Raw genomic sequence first — 22,447 nt, forward strand, 5'->3', positions numbered from 1 at the left:
CGACGTCGGGGGGAGTTTGCCGTCCCGGGCTTCGGGGTCACGTCTGGTCGTCAGGACCATGCCCGTTGCCGCTCTCATGTCTGGTTTGGTTGCAGTGCACTGCACACGACGACGGCCTGACTGTGCCTGTTTCCCGTTGCCGCTTTCATGTTCGTAGACCACCAATTCGCAATGCGTGGATGAGTCGTCCGTGATTTGTGTGCCATCAAAACAAAAACCTACTTAATTTTGCTAATCGTAGATTGATTTTTTTTTCAATGTGGCTCGACCTGACCTCGATTCGGCAACTACGTGATCTCATGTTTTCCATATGAAATAAAATGCTGAACCTCTTTTGGGTTCGATGGATGTGTCATGCCGGACACAAAGATTATGGGTCTGATGGGTTGGGTGAGAGAGTTTGGCCTGTCTCATTGGAGCGTGGTCCGTCGAAAACTGTACGCTCCCTTCGTACCCACGTATGCAAACAGGTAGTGTATTTTGTAATTGTCTTGCAGCTGTGGATGCAGTACTGATTTGGAAATATGCACGGAACCAAACAACGTCCGCCGCTTGGTCAACGCACGGGAAGAGTCCGCGTTGGCGCGCCCAGGCAACCAATCAGATGGTATATGTTATTTCAGTATCTTTCATTTTTTATGAGGGATGTGTCTTCAATATTTTATTTGCAATACTTACTTTTGCGGTTAAAATAAAATGATCGTGTCTATTAAAATATTGGTGAGTGTGTGTACTTGATGGTAACTACTACTTGTAGTAGGTACTTGTAGCACATCGGATTAGGGATCTCAGTAAGATATCCGGTGGGATGGCAGGCGTCGAGCAAGTCGAATAAGCCAATATGGGTTGCCCAACATCTTCCATCTAGCATATATGGATAGGGATGTAAATGAGGAATTTCCTGATGGGTTTTAGCTCCTCATCCCTATTCTCGTGATGAATTTTTTACCGCAGAGATCCCCACAAACGTTTGTGGGGATATTTCTTCTCTATCCTCATTTCCCGCGAGAAAAATCTTCATCGAGATCCCTATCACCACTTAAATTATAATGAGAACATATTTCATATGTTATTAATGTAAAACATTGTCATTTATACACATTATCAATGTAAGAAATCATTATGTGTAAATCAAAATAAATATATTTATACAATGAGTGATCTCTTGACAATGTAATTATTTACTAGTATGATGCTCGTGCGTTACGACGGCACACAATCATATAACGAATTAATGATTGATGGACACACGATATCTCAATTTCGTTCCATAGAAGAGGGACACTGTAATATTTATTTTTTATCTACCACAATGGTTACTCATTCTCGTATAGATTGTTTATACATAAACTTATTCATATGCTTGTGTTCACATTTTTGTTCCCTTTAGAATTTCTCTTCTTCCTTTTGCCTTTCACGCATCAACCTCTCCTCTTCCTTGCATCTCTCACCATCATGTCTCTACATTTCCCTCCGTATTTGTTCTTCTCTCTGCATAAATATGAAAAATATTAGCAAGATCATACTTGCTGGTGTAGCATGCATCAATTGAGTATTTTAGTTTGATTGTATCTTGTATAAACACAGTAAGGTAAAAATCTGATTTATACAGAAGTTAAATTGTGGCATCTCAGATATTTACCTCGTAAGGCTCCTGACTTGTCACAAAAAATGTGTCAAATCCAAAAACTTGATCCCTTAGAATGTCTATTATAGCCTTGGGGCTCTTGACAGAATCATCAAGCTATTGCTGCAGATCATTTATATTATAGAAATAATCTATATCATTATATCCTCACATTGTCAGATATATGAAGTAGAAAAAGTATCAATATACAATCAACTCTTTGGTGGTTCTATATCATTCTTTGTGTAAGAACATACAATATCACCAAAAGCAAGTGGGAAGATAACATTTCGTGTGTGAACTACTGAAAGCTTTCTCTCATTTCTCTTGACTACAACAAATATCCAGAAAAATACAAACTAAACTTAGAAATTAGCTTTAGAAAGAGCAATTTAGGAAATCAGTAGTTTGAACCAGTGGTGTCTGTACTTCAAAGAAAATAGAAAGAAACTTACAAACAAGCCAAACCCAACCATACCCCAATAGTTGTAAGGCTGAACGAATAAACTCTTCCCTAAAATTAGTAAATGAGCCAAAATCCTTTTCAATATGCTGTAGCACACCTCCCTCAGGTAAGCCACCACCTTCTGGTTGCATCAATTCCCAACAAAATGATGATTCCAAACCTGCATGTAAGAAAACAGAAGCTTGGAACTCCCAAAACCATCCTACTATTGGTGAAAGCACAAATTGCAGTTTTTTTAAAGAAAGCATATGACAGACAGAAGATGAGTAGTGCAAGCAAAATAGAATGGACAGGGTATCATAAACGAGTTAATCGTGCTGCATTGTTATACTCTGGTAATGGATTACATTGTTGTAGGCTTCTTTTATCAGATCATCTAGAGTGTATACATACATAACAGAGGGCTGGTAGCCAGCTGCTTATTCAAGCCATCCACGTAATCTTGATGGTGCTTACCCCAGTGAAGTTCAACTGTTCTCTTGCTCATGTAAGTTACTAGAGCATCATGGACATTGTACCACAAAACAAAGTTTAACAAAGTTAAAATTTGGATATTCCTTTAATGACAACATACAAATCTTCTGAGATTGGCGCCAACAAGCTTACATACCAGTTTATATGGCGGAGTCGTGAGACCGTAATAGGACACAACTTTCGAAAATCTTTGAGATAGACCACCCTGCCTGTGCAATAAAATCAGGCACAAATAGCACACAATCTCAACACATGTCTGCACAACAATTTCAGTGATCCCCACATGCTTTAAAAATTAAAATATGTGAAGACGACAACAGAAGCTCAAACAAATTGTGCCTTACTAAACTGGAAATCGATTGACTTCAATTCAAGAACTAAGCATTATAATGGCTAGGGATCTCGGCAAGCCTTGTGTCTTGCCACTCTGCTGAGTCACGGCGCAAAGCCATGGCGATCGACATACAATGTCCTAGGTGGGGCACACAGGGCAGCACCCTAGCAGGCGTAGCTCTGCCATTTGCACAAGCCAAACGAACATTTTCACGAGAGATGTTCCCCACATAAATGATAAGATACACCCATAGCACCTACTCTTTCTAAACTCTAAATAAATCTCTTCTCTGTCTTAAAAGCGAATAAGACTGCTACAGCTGAAACCCATGTCGTTACTAAACTTTCTAGACATCTTCTATTCAAAAAATACTTAAGCTTTCAGATAGATATATCTAAGTTAGGACCAAACATACTGCTAGCTTTTGCTGCAAAAGTTAAATAAACTAAGATACTTAGAATACTAAATATCTGCAACACTACAACACAGGGAAGTCAAGATTGTCATACCTGAGCATTCATCGTAATAAGTAGTCAGTTTCGAAGTGAAGTGGCGCTTATGAGAAGGCCAACACAACTGAAAGCTATTTTTCTGATGAAATACAACTGAACTGAACGGGTGCCACATTGAATTCAAGATAATTCCTATATCTGGGGAACGCCGGATATAGACGCAGACTGTACAAAACTGACCGGTCATCTAGTATGGTGATACCTTTTATTGATTATAGTTGGGCAGCATTCAAGATTTGCAGCAGCATCTAACATGGTCAACCACCTAGTGTTCGACGGAAATAAAAAGATATGCATAGGCTTTCGCTACATGATTAGAACACAAAACTAAGAGAAAAAACCTCATGCATGAGTCAATTGAAGAACAAATAATGAGTCGCACCCTCCATACCTCTATGGACTTGGAGGAAGGAATGCAATCAAGGACAATAGACAGATGAGTGAAAGGCAACAACTTTAGTGGTCATGATACAGTGTTGTCGTTTGTTTTTTTGCCGGGATGCACTATGGAGAGAAAGGATGGCCAATACCGAACATACCTGGGGTCAAGCGCGTCGAGGAGAACTTATCAGCACATCAAAATATTTTCTACTTCTAGCTTTATTCGAATCTTTCATCAGTAGTTTATCATTTGCATTCATTTTCTAGCTTTTTTCCTGATCTCAAAATTTAGAAAGTTAAATGGTATTCCTAGAATTTCATATTTCGTGTTATTTAGAATATGTTGTTGATAAATCTTGTTAGGTAGATCACTGTTGGGGACTTGTTCTCAAATGCTTCGAATTAAGAACAAGGCAACATAAAATGTTAAATATTAATGCCCTTCGTCCGCTGAAGCATTATCTCTCCAAGGATTTAATGAACTTCGGACGAAGACCATGAGTAGCAGAATTACAAAATAATATGAAATAAAATATAAAATATGAAACATTAGAGGAAGATGTACCAAAAATAGATAACATTACTAGGTGAGTGCCCGTGCGTTGCGACGGGAGTAAAAAAATTGTATGAAACATAGAAACGGAACGACAACAATCACTATAATAATACAAAATCCATTAAAAATAATTTATTTGATATTAATAATGTTTACCACACAGATTTTGCATATCATATATGGCTAGTAGTTTCGCCTTCTATAGATTTCATGATTAGTGAAGTGATATACATCAATCACTCTACATCTCATATTTAAACCGTGTTGAAATAAAGCACAATCAATGAAATCGTGTTTCAATAATAATCTGAAACACCAAATGTGTGTTCCATAACAGTGCGAATACTTGAATGCAAATGGTTAAAATGCTCCGAGTTCCACCTTCCATTCATGACCTACGAGTTTCTAGGTCTATGACCCACTTATGACCTATCGAGCCTAGACCTAAGTGCGTTAGCCACCTACAGGCCCCGCAAGACGACGCCCCGTGTCGAGACCCTGGATACGACGGCCAGGGGTCGACGCTACACAGAGACGACAATAATCGTGCCAGGGCTTTTCGCCTTCCATGCTGTCGACCATAAAGAGCACGATCATGTACACCTGTAAGACCGAGACATATACAGACAAACATAGCCTTATCCAGGTAGAACGCCTCTTTTTACCACAACGCAGTAGCTCCTCAAGAAAGCTACTCGTGGCCGACCCCCACCTTAGCCTATAAAAGGAGGAGGTCGGCTAGAAGGACGAACAGACACACGAGACGAGACCAAAAGGCCCGGAGGCCAAAGCCAAGGCGGGAGCCACCGCGACGTCCAAGGTTCAGTTTAGAACTCTAGTCCCGTAGTCTTTAGGTTCACCCACGCATAAGAGACTTGGGAGCTCCACCCTCTCTCGCTCACTTGTAACCCCTACTACGGGCATTGAGTAACAAAGGTGTCAGTAGCGCGAGCCATCATAGACTGCATGCAGGAACGTTCCGTCTGAATTAGTATAAATCTTACACGCACCGAGCATATCATCTAAATCACGGAACAATCACATACAAATTTATTTGTCGAAGCGTAGGTTCGAAACGCCGACATAAATATTTAGTGTCTAAATTATTCTAAACGTAAAGAGTTTCAACTTTAAAATATTGAATCCTATCAAGCAAGACGACTTTGGTGTAGGGCGTCTCTCCACCTGACGTTATTTGAAAAAAAAGAAGCTATTTTTGTTATTTTTAAAATCTAAAAATAAGAAACAAATTCAAATGATAAAACCACCAACTTCAATTTAGTAGATCTCTTCAACCCTACAAATGTGATATAAAGTTTGTATTTATCCAACTCTAGTTCAAAAAACTATGTTTTTTAAATCTATTTTTATACGTGAGCCATTTTTTGACCGTGGTTGGAATTCGTTTTCTAGAATTGATGCTTCTAGCAATATCTCTATTTCTAGCTGTATTAGAGACGGTATTTAACACCAAATCCTCTACGCATGGATTTCCATTTCAGACTGTATTCTCATTCATCGTGTTTTCTGATGCCCAAATTGCATTTCCCCAATTTCAGTGGTGACGATCCTCGCTTGTGGAACGACCACTGCGAGATCTACTTTGAAGTGTATGCCATCAGCGATACTCTGAAGCCAAGATTTTGCTGCGCTGAACTTTGAAGGGGCTGTAGCTACCTGGTTGCCATCAGTTGAGCTCAGGGGGCAGGTTCGGTTCTTGGCCTCTTCTCTGCGATGCAGTTTGTGCCTGTTTTGGTAGAGATCAATATCACATTCGTATGAAGTAGATGGACAATATAAAGCAGACTGGTTCTATCATGGAATACATTGAGCAGTTGGATCACCGAATTCTGTGTTATAACTCTGCTTATAATGATGTCTACTTTGTCACTTGATTTCTTGGTGGGATCAAGAAGGGTTTTTAGTGATCTTAAATCTGGGACTGCCCAAGTTATTCTAGTTGTTCAGGAACAAAGTCCATTTGACCCTAGTCTACTTCAGTTAAGCGGCATAAAACTATGAGATTTAGAGGCTTTGTTGGTAAATAAGAGATCCTGACATTATGAGATTCACGCAGTGTGGCTACTTTTATCCATGACACTTTGGTTGCTCAAGTCTAACATCCACAAGCTACTTGTGAATTGCTCAGGTACTAAATAACTGATGGTTCTCTCATGGACTCCACTACTACAGTGCTTATCTTCCATGGTTTCAGTGGTGCATCCAGGGACACTCATTCAGCTTTGATGCCCGAGTTCTTCCACTAAAAAACTTTGGCATAATTTTTGGCGTTGATTGGTTGGAAGAACACAGTCCCATGTAGGCTCTTGCTCATCATTTGGTGGAGGAGCCCTTCTCCACAATTAGGAACATGGTACTCCCATCATTAGATGCACTCCCATCTTCGGAGCCACTATCGTCATTAGATAATAATTTGAGTTCACATAACATTACACAAATTAATATAAAAGGTTCATGTAACAGTACAAAAATTAATAAATAGAGTTCACATCATCATGTGCTACTTTCTACCTGTCCATATTATTGTTGTAATAATATAAACTGAAACTCTGCCAGCAAATGAAACTCAAGCTTTTTAATGATGTGTTATCTTTCAGCATAATTTTTGTATAATTATACCTCGAAGTATTCATGTCTCTAGATTAGCCCAGCAAAGGATGGTAAGCCTATTTTGATTGAGATGATTGATGTTAAGACAAAAGAACACAAGGAGACACTTGAGGTAAATGGTAGGGAACTCTTCCTTTTCCGCTTCAGTACTGTAGATGATTTCTTCTAATCTTTAGGTACTTTCATCCTATGTTCTCCTAAGCTAAATGGTTTATACAAGTATATAGCTACATGTTGATGCCATTATCAGATATTAGTGGTGTCAAGCTAGATTAAATTGTTAGGCCAGAGTAAATGTCAGAATAACATGGGCAGTATGTTGACGGATGGTGCTTGCAATGTTATTGGCAACTCAAATGCTTTTACTGTTAGGTAACCAATTATTAAAAATTTCTTATATCTGTCAACCTTTGATGATTAATTAAAATCGTAATAAAGTTTATTAAGCAAACAATATTTCTGCATATTTCATAAACAATATACTTTGCATCTTGAAACTTAGATTTGCATCCACAGGTGGATGCAGCACTCGGTCGACGACTGCATACAAAAATTACCATGTTACAAACAACCAACCCACAAGTCTTGATTACCTGATGCCCTTCATTGCTAATCCATTTCAAAACTCAAAAAGAAAAAAGTACATCAGTTTATCACGTTTCCTAACTCTACAGTCTGCACACACCCCAAAAAATTACACCTACTTTGGCCCCCAAATTACATCGTTATTATTGTGCATGGATCAGAGGAAAAATGTTGTGAGCAATCCATTGATATGAAATTCGTAACTCACCATCTCATTTCGGAGTAAGCAGCTACAACCTACAACATGCAAACTTGACAAACAGGTAGCACGTCTCGCCCAAATTCTAGTGTCTCAAACTGAATTCTCCGCTAGAATTCAGCAAAAGCAACAGATTCATTGTCCTGTATCACCATCAACCCCGAAAAAACCAAAGCAAGGTCTCATCTCCTTCTACCCTCCGCTCAATCAGACACCAGCCCAGCCGCCAAGAACTTGTGCCAAGACCGATTCAAGGGGAAATAGGAAATGCTTCGAAAAACGAATCGTCAGAGGGGAACACACCATGGCCCGATGCTCGCCCGCGAGGAACCACGCCTTCTGGTGCACGACGACGTACGTGTACACCTGGGACAGCGTGTTCGCGACGCCTCAGAACACCAGGTGCACCTCCGCCTCTACCTTCATTTCTTTGCAACGTGCGAGTTGGACTCCCACTCAGACAAGTACATGGGTGTCGGCATAAGGATGGCGGCGCCAGTGAACGTGCAGTCGCGCACTTCGTCGGCCTCCCCAGCCAAAGTCGTCAGATCGAGTGCCACGCACGCGACGCGGGGTGGGTGCGAGGAGGTGCGTGGGGAGGGGGCATGGGCGAGCATCGCGACGATGATGCTGCTGCGTCACGGGGGCAGAGGCAGGGCAGGCGAGGCTGGTTGTCGCGGCTGGGAGAGAGGGTGGGGCATGTCGTGGACGCCGACTATGGAAGTGGGGTGTCGAAGATGGAAACTCCACCTATGGATCGTCGACGATGTGCGAGGATCGAAGGTGGGCGCGGTTGGAAGGGGGCGGGGATCACAGTGTGGCATGCAGTGCGATGATGGGGCACGACGGCGCTGGAATCATGGGCTTCGGGAGACGGGGGCGGGGGCACGCTGCGGGTGCGTGGTAGGCGGGGGCAGGCGGGGGCACCACAAGGTGTGGACGCCCTCCTTGCTCTCTTAATAGAGTAGTAAAGATTCACATATTTTATTATATGAACCTAAATACCAAAACATAATGTTTAGGTACATTTATACCTTCTCCTTGGCAGAAAATAATAATTCCCGAGCAATGTGTTTGCAATTACAAAATTGCGTGAACAGTAAAGGAATATTGTTCACTATTTATAGGCACAAGACACAGCCTGTAAGGAATTACAATCATACCCCTTATAAAAGTTTACAACAATGACTCAGACCCTTATGGACTAAAAGGTCATTCCATCTTTAAGTCGGTTCGATCCTTCATCTTCAGATACGCTATAACACCGAAGCTTCATGAGTGGTCGCTTCGGCATCACATATAAGCTGCTTTTTCCGAAGTTGTTTCTTCCTGCAGGACCTTCGGCGACGAAGCATGGTCCCAACAGTAGCCCCTTCGCGGTGCTAGATCGTTTTTCGTAACGAGCTTGATCCGTGAAAAAAGTCTCTTAGGCTTCGGGAAGCCGAAGGTCCGAAAAACACCTTCCCTGAGCTCGTTGCCGAGAAACGATACAGTTTACGAGCGCGGAGCGGTCCCACCATGCAGGTTCTCTTTCTCGGTTTTTGCGGCCCACCATTCAGTGGGTGCGAGCGACTGTTTGTCCGGTGTAAAAATTTTGACGATTCACCTTCTTACCTGCAGCACTATATAAACAGACAGGTAGGTGTGAAGTTACCACAACATTCATTGCTATTGCACTGTTTCGCTGCCAAAAATTTAGCCATAGCCGAAGCTTGACTTTTGCATTCAAACGAAGCTCCAGTTTGGATTCTGCTTTGTCACGAGAAGAGCTTCGGAAAAAAGGTTATTAATTTCCAAGGAATTTTCAAGAAATCTAAAATCAAATGGCCAGAGTACACTCCACTGCTAGGGTTGAGCGTGATGGAGATGAGACCGAAGCCGCTGAAACTGTTCCGATTTCCGAAGCAATGAGGCGTTCTGGGCTGGTTTCATCAGAGGACACACCTGCTGCCGAAGCAACACAAGCTGATGTTGAAGAAGTTGGTTCCAAAGATGAGTACAGCTGCGGGATGCCAAGTAAACCTAGTCATTTGGACTTTGGAAAGTCCACCATTTCTGAAGCTGATCTTCCTAAAATGGTGAAGATGGGTTATTTTAGTGAGGCCAAAAAGGAATTAATTCGTTTTGGTGGAGAGAAAACTATCCCAAAGCCAGGAAAGGACGAGGTAGTAGTCTTCAAAAGTTTTCTTAAAGCTGGTCTAAGGTTCCCCTTGAACAAGATGATTGCTATTGTACTGAAGAAGTTTGGGATTTACCTTCATCAGCTGACCCCCAATGCTATTGTTAGATTAAGTGTTTACATTTGGGCTCTTCGTAGCCAGGGGGTGGAACCGTTCGGTGAGGGCTTCTGCCGAGTTCATGAATTACACTACCAGACTAAAGCCAGAGGAGATGGTCTGCACTAAAATTTTGGCTGCTACAACTTTGCTTATCACAAGACTACGAAGTTTCCAGTGATAAGCTACCGAAGCAAATGGCCAACCGGACGGAAATCTGAATGGTTTTATGTTAAAGTTGATGAAGATGAAGATAAATTGGTCCAGAGTCCGCTAGAACTAACCTTCGGAGAAACGAGGCCCCGATGCAACATGATAATGGGGAGCCCGAGTTAGACTGCTTTGGCTGAATTTCGAGTGATTTCAGATCATATTGGCACTAGAGACCTAGTGCAAGATTTTTTGGCTTTTAAGGTGTTCCCAACATTGAGGGAGTGGGAAATGCCGAAGCTAGTGGGAGAAAAGAAAAAGGGAGAACTTGTTCGATTGCCTTATCATTACAAGTTTAAGAAACATTTTAAAGCACCCTGCCAAGAGTGGCTGAACACAATTGAAATTATGTGCAACGAGATCCTCGGCAATTACTCTAAGAAAGAAGATCAATTAATGACTGCAGCCTTCGGCACACGTCCGAAACGAAGATTGAATCGTGTGCTAGATGCCTTGAATTTTGATTACCCTGACTATGAGCAACTGGTCGGAGGTGCCGAAGGCTAGAAAAGAAAGAGGATTGCGAGCGCCCTTGACAAAGAAGGCACCAAATTGGCTAAAAAGGACAAGGAAACTTCTGAAACACTGAGCCCTGAGAGCACCTAGAGGGGGGAGTGAATAGGTGATCCCGTGAAACTTGAAACTTAATCCACAAAAACTTGATTAGGCGTTAGCACAATAATGCCAAGTGGCTAGAGAGGAGTCTCAACAAAACACAATAACCATAAGAGATCAATCACAGAGATGGCACAGTGGTTTATCCCGTGGTTCGGCCAAGACCAACGCTTGCCTACTCCACGTTGTGGCGTCCCAATGGACGAGGGTTGCAATCAACCCCTCTCAAGCGGTCCAAAGACCCACTTGAATACCACGGTGTTTTGCTTGCTTTACTATATCCTATTTGCGAGGAATCTCCACACTTTGGAGCCTCTCGCCCTTACACTTTGATGATCACAAAGAAGCACGGAGTAAGGGAGGGATGAGCAACACACTCAAGACAAGAAATCACAGCAACACCACGCACACAAGTCGCAACAAGAGCTCACAACACAACTCAATGAGTTCACAACTCAACTAGAGCTCTAATTGCTATCGCAAGGAATCAAAAGCGCGGAATCGATGTCTTAGTGCTTAGGAATGCTTAGAGAATGCTTGGTGTACTCATCCATGCGCCTAGGGGTCCCTTTTATAGCCCCAAGGCAGCTAGGAGCCGTTGGATGCATTCCAGGAAGGCAATTCTTGCCTTCTGTCGCCTGGCGCACCGGACAGTCCGGTGCGGATTTCCTTCCTTATTTGGCGAAGCCGACCGTTGGCAGCCTTGGAGCCGTTGGCGCACCGGACACTGTTCGGTGCACACCGGACAGTCCGGTGCCCCCTACTAGCCGTTGGCTCGGCCACGTGTCCTGCGCGGATCGCGCGGCCGACCGTTGGCTCACCGGACAGTCTGGTGCACACCGGACAGTCCGGTGAATTTTAGTCGTACACCGTTAATTACTTCCCGAGAGCAGCAAGTTCGCCTGAGTTAGTCTGGCGCACCGGACACTGTCCGGTGCACCACCGGACAGTCCGGTGCACCCAGACAGAGCTGGCTTTGGCTGAACAAGGCCATCTCTTCTCATATTCGATTTCTCCTATTTCCAGCACTTAGACACAATACATTAGTCTCTAAAACAATGTACTAAGTCTAAGAAACATACCTTTATACTTGATTTGTACTTTGTCCACCATTTGACACTTAGGCACTTGTATTGGACACTAAATCACCAAAACACTTAGAAATGGCCCAAGGACACATTTCCCTTTCAATCTCCCCCTTTTTGGTGATTTATGCCAACACAACATAAAGCAAGTAGAACAAGTACAAATCAATTCAAATAAGAACTCAAATTTGTTTTGAATCAAATTTGGCATATATGGATCATTCTTTGCCACCACTTGGTTTGTTTTTGCAAATCAAACTCAATTTCCTATCTCTAAGTCAAACACACATGTTGAAGCATAAAGAGAGATATTTCACGAGAAATTGATCAAGGATTCAAAAACTCCCCCTTTTTCCCATAATTAAACCTTCTCCCCACAAGAGACCAATTTTTTGACAATAAGATGCAAACAAGAGTATTTTGACAAACAAGAACTCTAACTCTACTATTTCAAAAATGCTCAAGTGGTAGCTGATCCATTTCTTGCTTTGGCCTTATTTTCTCCCCCTTTGGCATCAAGCACCAAAACGGGATCAATCTCGGCCCTTTAACCCCATTGTCTCACCAAAATCTTCAACTAAGAGTTAAAAAGGCAATAAGAGTATAGAGATGAACTTGGAATAAGTTACTCTTTCATCGGAGTGCAGTGGAAGTCTTGCATGGTCCAAGTCCACCTTTTCCCTTTCAAACCACCTTTGAGACTCCTTTGTTGAGGTCGGTGTGTCCGTCGGTTCCCATTGGAGTCTTTGCGGGCTTGGCGTCCTTCATCCCAAACCTCTTGATCAAATCTTGTGTGTACTTTGTTTGGGAGATGAAGGTCCCATCCTTGAGTTGCTTCACTTGGAACCCAAGGAAGTAGCTTAACTCGCCCATCATCGACATCCCGAATTTTTGAGTCATCACCCTGCTAAACTCTTCACAAGACTTTTGGTTAGTAGAACCAAATATTATGTCATCGACATAAATTTGGCATACAAAAAGATCACCATCACATGTCTTAGTGAAAAGAGTTGGATCGGCTTTCCCAACCTTGATAGCATTAGCAATTAAAAAGTCTCTAAGGCATTCATACCATGCTCTTGGAGCTTGCTTAAGTCCATAGAGCGCCTTAGAGAGCTTACACACGTGGTCGGGGTACCGTTCATCCTCGAAGCCAGGGGGTTGCTCCATGTACACCTCCTCCTTGATTGGCCCATTGAGGAAAGCGCTCTTCACATCCATTTGGAACAACCTGAAAGAATGGTGAGCGACATATGCTAGCAAAATGCGAATGGACTCTAGCCTAGCCACAGGAGCAAAAGTCTCCTCAAAGTCCAAACCTGCAACTTGGGCATAACCTTTTGCCACAAGTCGAGTCTTGTTCCTTGTCACCACCTCGTGCTCGTCTTGTTTGTTGCGAAACACCCACTTGGTTCCCACAACATTTTGCTTGGGACGAGGCACCAGTGTCCAAACTTCATTTCTTTTGAAGTTGTTGAGCTCCTCCTGCATGGCCAACACCCAGTCCGGATCTAGCAAGGCCTCCTCTACCCTAAAAGGCTCAATAGAAGAGACAAAGGAGTAATGCTCACAAAAATTAACTAATCGAGATCGAGTAGTTACTCCCTTGCTAATGTCACCCAAAATTTGGTCAACGGGATGATCCCTTTGAATCATCGCTCGAACTTGGGTTGGAGGTGCCGGTTGCGCTTCTTCCTCCATTACATGATCATCTTGTGCTCCCCCTTGATCACACTCCTCATGTTCATCATCTTGAGCTGGGGGTTGCACCATTGTTGAGGAAGAAGGTTGATCTCGCTCATCTTGTTCCTGTGGCCGCACATCTCCAATCGCCATGGTGCGTATTGCGGCCGTTGGAACTTCTTCTTCATCTACATCATCAAAATCAACAACTTGCTCTCTTGGAGAGCCATTAGTCTCATCAAATACAACGTCGCTAGAGACTTCAACCAAACCTGATGATTTGTTGAAGACCCTATACGCCTTTGTATTTGAGTCATAACCTAACAAAAACCCTTCTACGGCTTTGGGAGCAAATTTGGAATTCCTACCCTTCTTCACTAGAATGTAGCATTTACTCCCAAAAACTCGGAAATACGAAACATTGGGTTTGTTACCGGTTAGTAGCTCGTATGACGTCTTCTTGAGAAGTCGATGAAGGTAGACCCTATTGATGGCGTGGCAAGCCGTGTTCACGGCTTTCGACCAAAAGCGCTCGGGGGTCTTGAACTCTCCAAGCATCGTCCTCGCCATGTCTATAAGCGTCCTGTTCTTCCTCTCTACCACACCATTTTGTTGTGGTGTGTAGGGAGCGGAGAACTCGTGCTTGATCCCTTCCTCCTCAAGGTAATCCTCCACTTGAAGGTTCTTGAACTCGGATCCATTGTCGCTCCATATCTTCTTCACCTTGAGCTCAAACTCGTTTTGAGCTCTCCTTAGGAAGCGCTTGAGGGTCCCTTGGGTTTCAGATTTATCCTGCAAAAAGAATACCCAAGTGAAGCGGGAAAATTCGTCAACAATAACTAGACCATACTTACTTCCTCCTATGCTCAGATAGGCGACGGGTCCGAAGAGGTCCATATGTAGCAGCTCCAGGGGTCTTGATGTGGTCATCACATTTTTGCTGTGATGCGCTCCTCCCACTTGTTTACCTGCTTGACAAGCTGCACAAGGTCTATCTTTTTCGAAATGCACGTTAGTTAAACCTATCACGTGTTCTCCCTTTAGAAGCTTGTGAAGGTTCTTCATCCCCACATGTGCTAAGCGGCGATGCCACAGCCAGCCCATGCTAGTCTTAGCAATTAAGCATGCATCTAGACCGACCTCCTCTTTTGCAAAATCAACTAAATAAAGTTTGTCATCTAATACACCCTTAAAAGCTAATGAACCATCACTTCTTCTAAAGACAGACACATCTACATTAGTGAATAGACAATTATATCCCATATTGCATAATTGACTAACAGATAACAAATTATATCCAAGAGACTCAACTAAAAACACATTAGAAATAGAGTGCTCAGATGAAATAGCAATCTTCCCTAACCCTTTCACCTTGCCTTGGTTCCCATCACCGAATATTATTGAATCTTGGGGATCCTTGTTCTTGACGTAGGAAGAGAACATCTTCTTTTCCCCCGTCATGTGGTTTGTGCATCCGCTGTCGATAATCCAGCTAGAGCTCCCGGATGCATAAACCTGCAAGGCAAATTTAGGCTTGGGTCTTAGGTACCCAACTCATGTTGGGTCCTACAAGGTTAGTACAAATATCCTTAGGGACCCAAATGCAAGTTTTATCTCCCTTGCATTTTGCCCCTAATTTTCTAGCAACTATCTTCCTATCCTTTCTACAAATAGCAAAGGAAGCATTTAAAGCATGATAAATTATAGAAGGTTCACTACTTGTTTTCCTAGAAACATGAACAACATTTCTTCTAGGCATGTGATTAATAACATTTCTCTTCGCTAAATTTCTATCATGCACAACATGGGAACTAGAAGCAGTCATAGCATATGAAACAACTTTATTGCAATGAACATTCCTAGAATATTTCCTATCATTGTATAAGAAAGCATGGTTCTTTTGCACACTATTTGCCATAGGGGCCTTCCCTTTCTCCTTGATGGAGATGGGAGCCTTATGGCTTGTTAAGTCCTTGGCTTCCCTCTTGAAGCCAAGTCCATCCTTAATTGAGGGGTGTCTACCAATCGTGTAGGCATCCCTTGCAAATTTTAGCTTGTCAAATTCATTCTTGCTAGTCTTAAGTTGGTCATTAAGACTAGCCAATTCATCATTCAATTTGGAAATTGAAACTAGGTGTTCACTACAGGCATCAATGTCAAAATCTTTACACCTATTGCAAATCATAACATGTTCTACACAAGAGTTAGATTTACTAGCTATTTCTAGCTTAGCATTCAAATCATCATTTATGCTCCTTAAGCTAGAAATTGTCTCATGGCAAGAAGATAGTTCACAAGAAAGCATTTCATTTCTTTTAACTTCTAAAGCATGAGATTTTTGTGCCTCTACAAATTTGTCATGCTCTTCATATAAAAGGTCCTCTTGTTTCTCTAAAAGTCTGTCCTTTTCATTCAAGGCATCAATCAATTCATTAATCTTATCTATTTTAGTTCTATCCAATCCCTTGAACAAACTAGAGTCATCTATTTCTTCATCACTGGACTCATCATCACTAGAAGAATCATAAGTGGCATTGTTTCGAGTACATACCTTCTTCTCCTTCGCCATGAGGCATGTGTGGCGCTCGTTGGGGAAGAGGGATGACTTGTTGAAGGCGGTGGCGGCGAGTCCTTCATTGTCGGAGTCGGATGACGAACAATTCGAGTCCCACTACTTGCCAAGGTGTGCCTCGCCCTTAGCCTTTTTGTATGCCTTCTTTTTCTCTCTCTTGTTCCCCTGTTCCTGGTCACTATCATTATCGGGGCAGTTAGCGATAAAATGACCAATCTTACCACACTTGAAGCATGAGTGCTTCCCCTTTGTCTTGGTCTTGCTTGGCTGCCCCTTGTGACCTTTTAGCGCCGTCTTGAAGCGCTTGATGATGAGAGCCATCTCTTCATCATTTAGCCCTGCCGCCTCAACTTGTGCCACCTTGCTAGGTATCGCCTCCTTGCTTCTTGTTGCCTTGAGAGCAAAGGGTTGAGGCTCATTGATTGGACCATTCAATGTGTCGTCCACGTATCTCGCCTCCTTGATCATCATTCGCCCGCTCACGAACTTCCCAAGAACTTCTTCGAGCGACATCTTGGTGTACCTAGGATTTTCACGAATATTGTTCACCAGATGTGGATCAAGTACAGTAAAGGACCTTAGCATTAGGCGAACGACGTCGTGGTCCGTCCATCGCGTGCTTCCGTAGCTCCTTATTTTGTTGATGAGGGTCTTGAGCCGGTTGTATGTTTGGGTTGGCTCCTCGCCCCTTATCATTGCAAATCTCCCGAGCTCGCCCTCTACCAACTCCATCTTGGTGAGCAAGGTGACGTTGTTCCCCTCATGAGAGATCTTGAGGGTGTCCCAGATCTGCTTGGCATTGTCCAAACCGCTCACCTTATGATACTCGTCCCTGCACAAAGAGGCTAACAACACAGTAGTAGCTTGTGTATTTTTATGAATCTGTTCATTAATAAATATAGGACTATCCGAGCTATCAAATTTCATTCCATTCTCAACAATCTCCCACATACTTGGATGAAGAGAGAACAGGTGACTGCGCATTTTGTGACTCCAAAATCCGTAGTCCTCCCCATCAAAGTGTGGAGGTTTGCTAAGAGGGATGGAAAGAAAATGTGCATTTGAGCTATGCGGAATACGAGAGTAATCGAAAAAAAGTTAGAATTAACCGTCTTTCTTTTGTCGTAGTCGTTGTCGTCGTTGTCCTTTTGGGAAGAAGTGGACTCATCGCTGTCGTCGTAGTAGACGATCTCCTTGATGCGCCTTGTCTTCTTCTTCTTCTCATCTTTGCGTTTGTGGCCCGAGCCCGAGTCGGTAGGCTTGTCATCTTTGGGCTCGTTGACGAAGGACTCCTTCTCCTTATCATTGATCATAATCCCCTTTCCCTTAGGATCCATCTCTTCGGGCGATTAGTCCCTTTCTTGAAGAGAACGGCTCTGATACCAATTGAGAGCACCTAGAGGGGGGGTGAATAGGTGATCCTGTGAAACTTGAAACTTAATCCACAAAAACTTGATTAGGCGTTAGCACAATAATGCCAAGTGGCTAGAGAGGAGTCTCAACAAAACACAATAACCACAAGAGATCAATCATAGAGATGGCACAGTGGTTTAACCCGTGGTTCGGCCAAGACCAACGCTTGCCTACTCCACGTTGTGGCGTCCCAACGGACGAGGGTTGCAATCAACCCCTCTCAAGCGGTCCAAAGACCCACTTGAATACCACGGTGTTTTGCTTGCTTTACTATATCCCGTTTGCGAGGAATCTCCACACTTTGGAGCCTCTCGCCCTTACACTTTGATGATCACAAAGAAGCACGGAGTAAGGGAGGGATGAGCAACACACTCAAGACAAGAAATCACAGCAACACCACGCACACAAGTCGCAACAAGAGCTCACAACACAACTCAATGAGTTCACAACTCAACTAGAGCTCTAATTGCTATCGCAAGGAATCAAAAGCGCAGAATCGATGTCTTAGTGCTTAGGAATGCTTAGAGAATGCTTGGTGTACTCCTCCATGCGCCTAGGGGTCCCTTTTATAGCCCCAAGGCAGCTAGGAGCCATTGGATGCATTCCAGGAAGGCAATTCTTGCCTTCTGTCGCCTGTCGCACCGGACAGTCCGGTGCACCACCGGACACTGTCCGGTGCGGATTTCCTTCCTTATTTGGCGAAGCCGACTGTTGGCAGCCTTGGAGCCATTGGCGCACCGGACACTGTCCGGTGCACACCGGACAGTCCGGTGCCCCCTACTAGCCGTTGGCTCGGCCACGTGTCCCACGCGGATCGCGCGGCCGACCATTGACCCGGCCGACCGTTGGCTCACCGGACAGTCCGGTGCACACCGGACAGTCCGGTGAATTTTAGCCGTACACCGTTAATTACTTCCCGAGAGCAGCAAGTTCGCCTGAGTCAGTCTGGCGCAACGGACACTGTCCGGTGCACCACCGGACAGTCCGGTGCACCCAGACAGAGCTGGCTTTGGCTGAACAAGGCCATCTCTTCTCCAATTCGATTTCTCCTGTTTCCAGCACTTAGACACAATACATTAGTCTCTAAAACAATGTACTAAGTCTGAGAAACATACCTTTATACTTGATTTGTACTTTGTCCACCATTTGACACTTAGGCACTTGTATTGGACACTAAATCACCAAAACACTTAGAGATGGCCCAAGGACACATTTCCCTTTCACCTGAGCCGAAGATAACTGCTCCGAAGAAAAGAAAAGCCGCATCCCCAAAACCGAAGACGTCGGCCCGAGAGGAGGAAGCTCCTGCAACACCTTCTGCTGCCGAAGTGGAAGAGATTCTGAAGGTAATGACTGAACCTTTGCCTATCAGGCTAAGTCCGCTGGCGCCGGAACTGACGAAGTTTTTTCAGAAGGACAAAGAAGCTTCGGCAACAGAAAGTCCCGCAAAGCCGAAAAAACAAAGAATTATCCAAGTGGCCGATGTCATTCATCAGACACCGCCACCGACATCGGCGTCAAAAATTGTCACTGCCGAAACCACAGTCACCGGAGCCGAAACCACCAGAGCCGAAACAACCGGAGCCGAAGCTACCGGAGCAACCACTGAAGTCGAAGCCACCAGAGCCGAAACTGAGATCACCGAAGATCCTAATCTAGAGACCACACTTGGTGATATTGACAATATACTTCTGAGAATGGCTGAAGAAGAAGCTGTTGCGGTTGCGGTGAACACGACAATTGAAAAAGGAAAAGAGCAAATTGAAGACACTTTGGAAGAAGAAAATTTTAATTTTCAAGATATACTTGGACAAGAGTTAACAGACACTGAAAAAGAAGAGCTAAAGAAATATGCTATATCCTGCGGATACAAACCAGGGTCTCTGCTATTTGGTGGTGTCAATGAAGGGAAACTAAGGTGCCTTCGGAATCGAACCGAGGCCAAGGTTGTTAGGACTTTCTCAAAAAGCGTTGGCCTGCCGAAGATAGAAGCGGACCTCTGCAGGTACCAGCGACAGCATATTGCCGGTAGCTTGCTCTATGCTAATTTCAAGGTAAAAACTCAACTTTATATTGTTTTTTGAATTAATATGTTCTCTAACGAAGGTTGTTTTGTCAGAGTATACTACTAAGTAAAGTGCTGAGAATGCAACAAGATCTTGAAGAGGAGAAAAACAAAGCTACCATCAAAGATCTAGAAAACAAAATCGAAAATTATGAAGCTGCTCTGAAGAAAAAGGACTTCGTTATTCAAGACCTTGAAATCAAAGTTAAAGATCACGAAGCTGCCTTGGAAAAGAAAGACTTCATCATTCATTCTATGGAAGGTTCACTGGCTGAAGCCCAAGCCGAAAATGACAAATTAAACAATGAATTACTTATAAAATCAGAAAAATCTGAGCAGGAAAAGAAGAATATCGAAACAAGTCTCAAGACCGAAATCGAGAAGAATTCAAATTTGCAAAAAACATTGAAGGAGCTTCAGGAGAAATGCTTAGATTTCGGCAGCCGATGTGTGCAGCGGCTGAAGGATGTGTTTCACTCAATTGGAGCCAGCTCTGATAAGTTTACACCTTCAGCTGAAAACCTGCCAAACACCTTGGAATACATTGAGGGCGAAGTTGATGCACTTGACGAAGTTATTGCTGGGCATGCTGATTTATGCGCCCTGCTAGCTTCTCTACCGCTTTCCTGAAGGCTGGCTGCACGCACGGGAAAATTGTAAATAGGCCAAACTTCAGTTTGTCACCGGCAGATTTGGTTGACATCCCAAGCCTAGCCCGAAGCATAGGAAACAGGTTTATGACCCAGATTTGGATAAACGGCGGGCGAAAAATGGCTAGTGACGAAGCTCGGAGCCACCTTAAGCCAGTGAGAAACTTATACTTGTTACTTTTACCTTCTCCTTACATTCTGCACCTTTCTCTATCCGTTTTAATATGTACAGGATGATGAAGCTGAAGAATGACGAGCTGAAGCTTAACAGTTGCTGCAAAAGACTTTTCTGCAAAAAATTCTAGGGAAATCTTTGTAATATAATTGTAGAGAAACTTATGTAAATTTGTGCATACCTTGTAATATATTTCTCATTTATCCGTGTACGATCTGCTTTGGTGTGGACGAAATTTTATTTTTGAGCCGAAGGCGAAAAACACCTTCCCTTCTTTTTGTACACAACGAAGCATGAAAATTTCTTCTTTCTCCGAAGTTTTTTCCTCATAGCCGAAGCATCTGCCTTTTCTGTATGATATGATAATGATCCTATATATGTCTAAATGAATGTTTATGAATGCAAATGTCATGATGTAATGTATCGTGCAAATGAATATCCGAATGTATATTCGAAACCATAATCATAGCCTTCATTCCCTTGGGAATGACTCAAATCTTTTCACCGTTTACTTTTCGGCTTCACCGTTTACTTTTCGGTGTATCAGCGCTGACTTTTCGCTGTAAGCCTCCCTTAGGAGCTTCTTCGCCTTTTACTTTCGGCGGAATCAGCGTTTATTTTTCGCTGCAAGCCTCCCTTAGGAGCTTCTTCGCCTTTTACTTTCGGCGGAATCAGCGTTTATTTTTCGCTGCAAGCTCTGCATTCCCTTAGGAACGACTTTTGAGCTTCTCCCTGTTTTCTTTTCTTTTTCCTTTGCACTCGATGGTGCGTTCTCAGCTTTTACATTTACATCTTTGGGGGATATCGCTCTTATAGAATTGAAATAAGAAAAAGAAAAATTACATGTTGTGGCCCCATTAAAAACCTTTCTCCCCCTTTGGAAAGGAAAAGGGTACCACAAAAAAGAATAGAAAAAATTACATCACACTAAACATAATATCGCCGAAGCTCATCCGCATTCCATGATCTAGGAATGTCGTTGTCGTCCATATCCTTCAATCTGTAGGAACCGGGTCTTGACGAAGATACTACCAAAAAAGGTCATTCCCACTTCAGCTGTAACTTGCCTACTGTCTCTGGGTTGGCTACTCTTCGAAGCACCAAATGTCATGGCTTAATATTCTTTAGCCAAACCTTTTTATCACGCCATTTTATTGTTTCAGCTTGGTATTTATTGATGTTTTCCACAGCTTGAAGCCTGATCCCTTCTATAGCATCTTTTTCCACAGAGTAATCAGCTTCTGCTTCGTCTTCTATCGAAGCTACTACTCTTATTGATCCTGCTTTGGCTTCTTCCGGAGTTATTGCTTCGTCACCAAACAATAATTTGAATGGTGTAAAACCTGTTGATCTTGATATTGTTGTGTTGTGGCTCCACACTACTTTGATTAATTCGTCTGGCCACTTTCTCCTGGGCTGATTGAAGATTAACTTCATTATTCCTGTCATTATGATGCCATTAGCCCTTTCAACAAGTCCATTTGACTCCGGATACCGAACTGATGCAAAATGGATCTTCATGTCAATTTGTTCACAAAATTCTCTGAAAGCTTCGGAATCAAACTGCGTTCCATTATCCACAGTAATAGCTTTCGGCACTCCGAAACGACAAACAATATTTTGCCAGAAAACCTTTTGAATAGTGACCGAAGTTATTGTGGCTAAAGGCTTTGCCTCGATCCATTTAGAAAAATATTCCACTGTCACTACAACATATCTTAAGTTCCCTTGTGCTGGTGGTAACAGACCTAACAAATCAAGGCCCCACCTTTGCAACAGCCAAGTGGGTTGTATTAACTGGGTTAGAGACGAAGGTTGTTTTTGATCTCTTGCACATTTCTGACAACCTTCGCACTTTTGGACTAATTCCGCTGCATCCGAAGCTGCCTTTGGCCAATAAAATCTTTGACGAAAAACTTTTCCAAGCAAAGGCCTAGA

General features: G+C 43.1%; 1 pseudogene; it reads right to left on the minus strand.

Annotated features, from left to right (window-relative positions):
- Window positions 1-1,839: 1,839 nt before the first annotated feature.
- Window positions 1,840-8,382, minus strand: LOC109940564 (superoxide dismutase [Fe] 2, chloroplastic-like; annotated as a pseudogene).
- Window positions 8,383-22,447: the final 14,065 nt, after the last annotated feature.

The sequence above is a fragment of the Zea mays genome, chromosome 6, assembly GCF_902167145.1.
Source record: "Zea mays cultivar B73 chromosome 6, Zm-B73-REFERENCE-NAM-5.0, whole genome shotgun sequence".
Lineage (NCBI taxonomy): Eukaryota > Viridiplantae > Streptophyta > Magnoliopsida > Poales > Poaceae > Zea > Zea mays.